Raw genomic sequence first — 8,571 nt, forward strand, 5'->3', positions numbered from 1 at the left:
TGATCAGAAGTTACCACAATAATTGGGGAAAGAAGACTTCAAAAGGAAATACAGTAAAGCTGTTGGGACAAAATGACTTCAAAGCATGTGATGGGGTCATGGTCATACTTAGAGAAAAACAAAAGAAACCTGCTTCAACTAAGTTCCATTAATTTAGCAACAAATATAAAATTAATTAACTGATCAAGAGAGAAGGAACCAAAATGAGGCATGAAAATTAATTGAAAGCAATTCAAATAAGAACAGAGCATAATTTATTGTGATTTTTGCTATCTGAGGTTAAGCAAAGTTTCATACAAGACTGAGACCTACTGTCACTGAGCTAACCCAAATTCCACAAAATTATCTTGTTATTATTTTACTACTTCCTCTTCTATTAAATCACAGTCTCTCTCACAAGAGCTTTCTACAGCTATTATGTTTAATTTTATAATACCATATATCAATATTGAATCAAGAGTAGCATACAGTATATAAACTTCAAAGATATAGAATGCTTTTCTTTCCATCCTATTTGATGTGAAAGCAACCATTTGGAATAAATGTATCTTTTTAAACCTCTAGTTAAAATTTATGGTATAAAAGGAGTAGTGTGCTCTCTCAGCATAAAGATTGTCTTGGGTTTGATCCCTAACAGTGCAAAAATAAACAAACAAACAAATGCAAATTTGTAGCTATCCAAATATCTATGAAATGTTTCAAGTATTGCCTGTAGTAGATCAATACTTTTTCCATTTAAATAATTTTAAGTAAAGTTATAAAAGAAAATAATGAATCCAAACTTTGTATTATGTGACCCTCAAAGGAGCCAGAATAGGGAAAGTACAGCTTTATCTATCATGTTATTGAACTCTGATGATAGCATTCTAAATTAGAGACTTTAATTGTATTGGTACTTTTAAATACATAAATATTCCATCTGTAAAATATCTTTCATGGAATTCTCTATCAGTTTACCCACAGCAAAAAGAACCTGAAAACTTACCTTTGGGCTCTCCGAGTACCTCTGCTTACCATTTTTGAAACCATTCAGAAATTGATGATGGTCCATTATAAATTAGATGCATAGCTCTTGTTTCTTTGTGTGTCTAGTATAAAAGAGTTTGTGGCTTTATTAAATTAAAGCTACTGTGATTTTTCACAATAGTTTTGTAAGGTTTGCTTATGTGAACCATATATTTATTAATAACATTAGCAACCTATTTATTATTGGATATTTTGATATAAAGTGGAATTATATATCTTTCTGTCTGTAGGTAGCTACATGTGCATGTGATAATAAACTATTTCTGCATAGGAAACCAAACGCTGCTGATCATTTGGTCACTGCCATAAATGGACCTTACAGTGTATAACCTCAATATGATTTATTTTGTGAGCAGACTTCTTAGAGAGGCTCCACATTCTTCCTGTTTCAGTTAAATCTTCCCTGCAAATATCAATAGCTATGAGAGTAATGATGCAGAAACTGAGAATGCTGAGGAGAACTGTCTTCCACAGTTGGCTGGAAATAAAACCTAAAGTGGGATGCAAGCTGAATATCTCTGATGAAATCATGCAAAGATATTTCTGTGAAGTCTTGTTTCCTCCATCCAGAAGCTGAGAAACCATCACCACCTATAAAACCTCTCACTGTCCACACTGGGAGCTCATATTTTAATGAAAAGTTCATATTTAATTGTTGCATGAGTTTGGTAGTGTTTAAATTTTAAACACTGGAATTTAAATACACAAGAAATAGTCCTCATGTTCTAAACACAGGAGCTAGCAAATTATTCCTATTTGGGGGTCAAATATATGGTGTCCATAAATGAAATACAATACTGATAGTTTGACCAGGAACACAAAAATGCCATACCCTAATCAATGAAGGTCAAGGCCACACCAGTATGAATCAGCATGACAGCTCATTCGCACCATGGTGAATGACCCTGTTGAGTACCCAGTGACAGAAGACACCAGTCACATGATCTTCTGTGCTCCTATAAGCCCAGGTCACAGGAATTCAATTGGTTGTCCCCACTATGCACATGAAAAGCCATGCCCTTACTTTGAACCCTATATATTTCTAATTGCTTCATGATATGTTGAATACTTTATTCTCAAAACAGTCTTAAAGCAGGTGCTATTATAATCAGCTTTACAGATGAGGAACCATAGATTGCCTCAATGACTTTGCAGATGTTCAATATGGAAGATGAAGACTGAATAAAATCCCTGGAGCTCTCTGGGGCTGCAGAGCATCAGTATTCTATTACTTTTTGAAGCAACTGATGCAACAAACAGTAGGGATGAAAATATGGTGGCTCATAATGCAGTTCTGGAAGTCATTCCTTTCTATTAATTTCCATTTGTTCAAATATGTTCATAGCAGCATTATTCATAATAGCCAGAACCTGGAAACAACCTAGATGCCCCTCAACCAAAAAATGGGTAAAGAAAAGATGGTACATTTATACAATGGAATACTACTCAGCAGTAAAAACAATGACATTGTGAAATTTGCATGCAAATGGATGGGACTAGAAAAAGCCATCCTGACTGAGATAACCCATTCTCAGAAAGATGAACATGGAATGTACTCACTCATAAGTGGTTACAACCTGTAAAGCAAAGAATAATCAGCCTATAGTTCACTACCCTAAATTAGAAGCTAAGTAGCAAGGTGAACTCTAAGAGAAACATATTCTGAGGCAACCTTCCCTACTCATTTAGAGTCTCTGGAAACATCTTTCCAGTCACAACCAGAGCTTCACTTGCTGGGTGATTCTAAAGTCTAGTAAGTGTCTCAGTGAGACAAGCTGTCATAGGAAGTCTCTGAGGGGACATGAGAATGTGACATGGCCCACAGTAGAGGCTGAGGGAAAGGGAATGGGTTGACGGGTATAGTCAATGAGCCGACTGCTGTTAATATTAACAACCTTTGTTAGAGAAATAAAGGAAACCTGATACAATGTTACCACATCACAGATGGAAAAAACTAAAAAGCTCCAGGCTTTCAGTGTCCAATAAAGCTCACAGAACTAACACTTAGATTTGCGGGGACTGTTTTCTAAGTTGACCTGGTCACCAGCAGCACCAGGTAGTGGATTCAATGTCAAATGACATACTCATGGCTAATGTCTCCTCAGTGAGCCAAGGAAGTGTTATCCCTCCACTCAGGCTGAGTAGAAGGCTGTGCTGTTTGCCAGACAGCACGCAGAGAGTCTTGGAGCATAATCTGGCAGACTCATTGCTGTGAGAAGAGTTGTTTTCTTAAAACATGTTACCTTGAATTTTCTGCTACAAAATGTGGACAAATGCAAGGTGGAAACCAGCAAGAATCCTGAGAGCAAGTACACCATACTGAAAGAGGTGAGCATGGGGGTCACTGCCTCTAAGATAGGGTAATGGGATCTCACTTCTGTTGTTCCTTTGAAATCTTCATTTTCTTTGGACAGGGTTTTCTGGGTTAAAAACATGGTGGCAATCCTAACTAGACAATCTAACAATAAATGCCACAATTACATATACTTTTCTCATTCATTATTTGCACTATTTCAAATATCTTACTGAACTAAATGCACAAAGAAAGATGTAGACAAAGACCTATTTATTACTGCACATTCACACACATTAAAGAAAACAAAATCACTGCTAAAAATTCAACAGCAGATCTAACATAAAACAAATGGCCAAAAAGCAATAAGAACAAAGTCCAAGTAACTATTTTCAAGTTATATGTCTGTATACCTTTCTACAGATAATTGTGATCCCAATTAGGAGACTATGATCAGTAATACAATATTTTAACTTAAGATTTATGAGTGAAATCATGTTTTTACTAGTGTTCATATTACATAATTCTAAGTTGAATAAATTTAGGTGAATGTTTTCTATGTAATATTTCAAAATTGTGTAGTTTGTTGTTTGATAGCCATTTATAAAAGTTTAAACATGCCTATTGAACATTTATTTCTAAACCATCAAACTTTTGCTTGATGTATTTCTAAGAGATTATTCCAGAGAAATTTCTTTCAACTTTTGTGTATTCCATCATGTGTCAGTGTAGTTATATGTCTATGAGTTTTCTTCCTTGAAGATTGATAACCTATGTGACAAGATGACAAATGGAAGCCACTTGCAGAACGACCACTTTAGGAAAAGTTTCCACAATCTGGATTATAACTGGAATGAAAAATGTGTTTAAAGCAAATTTTGCTGTGTTTAAGTGAGGACAGAGAAAAAAAGGAAACATTTTGGACCAATATATAAAAGAATTAGAAGAGAATCATAATCCACCCCACTCTGTTGATCACAAGCATATGGGTTCACTAACATAGAGGTTATATTAAAAATCTTTCGTGACCTAGATCACCATATATATATATATGTATATATACATATATGCATATATATATATATATATGCATATGTGTGTCTATGCTAGGGAGATAAGTGTATCATGATGTTCACATCGTTGCATAAGTATGTGAGATGCTTGTCTCATAAGTAATTAGAAAAAGAATATAATATTTTGCTTCTTAGAGAATCTTTGGGCATACTCGCAGTTTGTAAACCATTAAACTATATAAAAGGAATGTATTCTCCATGCACAGTGAATTCCTTCATGTAGATTTTGAGCAGATGCACATATTCCTACATGGCAGTGTGAATTAGATTGGCAACAGAATATTAGTAGCTCTCTTTCATTTGCTAGAGCAAGTTAATAACTATGTGTCAGGATCATTCCATAGGATTCTAAAAGCTTTGATCAGCAGAGATAGAGCTGAGAAAACATGAAGATATTTTGACATCTTAAGCCACTGGGCTGAGAAGTACATTTAGCTATTGATCTTAATTTCTGCATTTTTCTTCTATTCTACAAGCTTTCTGGGGTGCTTTCTCTGCATTTATTGCATGTCATTTGATTATGTTTTGAACGAGTGGTAGAACAACGGGTTGGAATGATTCTCCCCTGCCTTCCTCAGCTCAAGTCGCTGCTGTGAAATTTCAGGGACTGAGTAGCAACTGGACCTCTCCACTCACAGCTCTGTAGACTGAAAGCTCTGACCAACAGATGCCTCCTAAGAGTTCATAGTTCAGAGAGTGACTTCTGGTTGTTTTCTCATGAGATGAAATGACATTGTATGCTGACCTCTTTCATGAGGGTTTATCCTCAAGACACACTGCTATCCCATGTGCTTCTCAGTTTATTATTAATAGACTGGGGTTTGGATTCCTATTATTTATTTTTTCACTTAGACATTTATTGATTGATCTTGGTAGGCAACCCTTCTACCGCTTCAGCTTGAGGGATTATATTTTAGGGTAAAAGTTTTATAGGGGCAGAGCAATCAGACCACAGTAGTCATAATTAGCATAAATATTCTAACTATTGAGTATGTTTTCAGAGTTCAAGAAGAAAAACAGTATCTGACAGAAACTACCTTACCAATTCTAGGAAGTAATATCAGGCATGTATGTATTAAATGTATCTAGAAACATCATCAGCCCTGGTGAGTTTGTGCTCCCCTTTTATACCGCACTGGGTATTTCCCAGTGCATCTGCCCTGTCACATGGCACTGTCTCTCCCCGCATCCCTGACGTGGTCTTCCCTCTTATCATCAGAGTTGACAGGTGTCCAATCACTCTGCATCTCTCACAAAAGAGCTCTTTCCACACTATGTTACACATTCATTATCATTGAAAATACAGCTTAATATTTAAATTAGATTTGAACAGCTGGAATATAGAACAGTGAATCTACAATTTAAAACTCAGGGGTTTTGACTGATTGAAGGATCAGGATCTGCCAAAATGGTACACTTAAACATCCAACTATGTGCTAGGTGGTGGTGTTACAGGCCTTTAATCCCAGTTCTGGGGAGACAGAGGCAGGAGGATCTTTGTGAGTTCAAGGCCAGCCTGGTCTATAACAACTAGTTCCAGGACAGCTAAGACTGTTACACAGAGAAACCTTGTCTTGAAAGAAAAAAAAAAAATAAAAGAAAAAAGAAAAAGAAAACAAAAAATTTTCCAAGTGTGCACCTAAGAGATAAAATTTTCTCTCTAAGATTCCTTAACTTCATGTTCTTCCATTTACATGTATTTATTCCACCTGATTTAAAATGTTACAGATTGCTCGTTCTCTGGCCATGGCAGCCACCTTGCTGCAACTCCATGCGCATTCTTCAGCTCTTACTTGCAGGAGGTCCTATTGCATTCCCCAGACACAGACTGTTCCAAAACTGTCTGTACACCTCACAGAGTGTGAGATGGTCTACTCCACCGCGGATATCATGTGCTCCAGTCTTCAAGACCTACCACTTCGCTCCACATCACCTTTTTTCCCATGTTGAACTATTTTAGCCTGAGAGATTGGACTGCCTTTAAAAGATGTTCCATTACTGATTGTGTAGATTCTGCCCATATTGTTTATGTTATTGGATAATCTCCTTATATATTTCTGACAATTGTTCTGCTATGAAATCCATGTCATTATATTTTGAGACAGTTGATACTGCCTTTTCATAGCTAAAATGGTTTCTTATTGCCTTGTTCACAAATTTAACTTGGCAGTTTGACTTCTAACTGCAGCTTTCGTCCCACAGATGCACACTACCACCCAGGGAAACTCTATCTAACAATGCTTCATCAAAATACAGTCTATTAATCAAAGACTAATAGACAAATGTAAAATTTTAAACTAACACTCTTTCCTTATTTAACTCAAAGCTACAACTTTTGGACACACTTAACCACATCATGTCATACTGACAATTATAGATTTTTAAATACTCTTCTTCTGTCTTAAGGTATATGAGAGATTGAAGCACAACTAATAAAAGCTCAGAGACAGATATTGGGGTTCAACCTGGAGACCAGAAAAGCAAAGCAGCCAGCCACTGTCTCTTACATTGACCTCAATCCAAAATGGCAATCCTGCCTCCGAAAATCTCAGGAAAAGACTTGGCCTGAGAGTTGTCCCCTCCCATTTTACAATCCTCTCTAGTTCTGAGATTAAAGGTGTGCACCACTACTTCCTGGTATGACAATCTAGTGCACCTACTGGGATTAAAGGTGTGTGTCATTGTGGCAACCTGGATTAAAAGTGTGTGTCATTGCTACCTGGTCTGTAAGGCTGGCCAGTGCAGCTGTTTTCCTTTCTGGACCCCCAGGCAAGCTTTATTTATTAAAATACAAATGAAATGCTACCACAAGAGATATTTTAAAATCATATACAATTCATCTGCAAAATGGCTACATTAGTTCTCAGTTTGCCATCAATAGATTATTGGTTATTAATTTTAAAATTATGATTCATTGACCAAGAGATATACACATGCTGCATTTACTAAGTAAAAGATGGGGAGATTTTGGAGCCCACAATTATTATACAGCAAATGTGCAGCTGACAGACCAATAGGCAGATCCACAGGAAGTGTATGTGTGCACATCCACATGGAGAAACCCATTCAGCAGAACTGCAGGAGAGCTTGTCTTTTGGAGAAGTTGCTGTCAAATCTTTAAAAAGAGCCTTGGGAAGTCATGATTCTCCAGTCTCACAATACCTCAGCTTTGTATCTTTCTCCTCCTGCAAGGGCAACAGAATGACCTCCCATGAGGCCTTAGAGCAATACATTCACTCTTTGTTCTAACAGTCAAATTTACATAAAGTCAATCCTCCAAAATTACCTGGGCAAACAGACCACTTAGGAATTTCACAAAGATAGGAAGACAGCATCTGGGGTTCATGGGTGTTTAGTAACTATCTAATGGTTGGAATGTCAGATATTTCTCCTCGGAAGCTGGCCCTTTTCAGTGATGCCACCAGTTTTGACAGATTCAATGTGCCCACATTTGTGATTCTGAAATGCATGTGATATCATTGTTTTGCCTATGGAAATTTTTAACCATGTCTGTAAAAACTAAAATCCTAGGAAAGTTCTCCCCTCTTTTTCCTTTGCTGCTTTGTCCAAAGAAATAAAAAACAAGCAAACAAACAAAAACAAAAACATGTAAAGGTAATGTATGTGAGTTGGTTTATTCCATTTACCTCAGACCAAATTACCCAGGTTTTTGCTGAACATAAGGAAACTTAGCTGGACCCCTGGGTGCTGAGGCTGGTGCTCAAGGCTACCAATAGCTATCCACCCCACTATATATGAAAATGAAATGATCCCAAGTAGAGAGAATATGCCCTCGAGCAGATTACATTAAAACAGTCCTGATCTCTCCAAGGAAAAGAGGGATAATACAGTTGGGAGGAAGGCTGCTGTTGCCTGGGTGATCGATACCACCGTTGCACGAGTTATAATTGGTCTTAATAATAAAAACCTGGAGCCAGATATTGGCATAAATGCTAAAAGGTCAGAAAGACAAAGGAGCAGGTCACACCCAACTCTTACATTGCTAACTCTTCAGCCAAAACAGGGGCTGAGGTCCTGTCTCCTCCTGCCTTACGTTCCTCTCTCTGCTCAGCCACATCACTTTCTGACTGTCTATACAGACCTCCAGACCTCTATGGTTAACTACTGGCTAGCTCTGCCCTCTGATCTTCAGGCAAGATTTATTTGTTAGAGCACCCC

The sequence above is a fragment of the Alexandromys fortis genome, unplaced genomic scaffold (genome assembly GCF_014885135.2).
Source record: "Alexandromys fortis isolate MF-2015 unplaced genomic scaffold, M_Fortis_MF-2015_v1.1 scaffold_297, whole genome shotgun sequence".
In the NCBI taxonomy this organism is placed as follows: domain Eukaryota; kingdom Metazoa; phylum Chordata; class Mammalia; order Rodentia; family Cricetidae; genus Alexandromys; species Alexandromys fortis.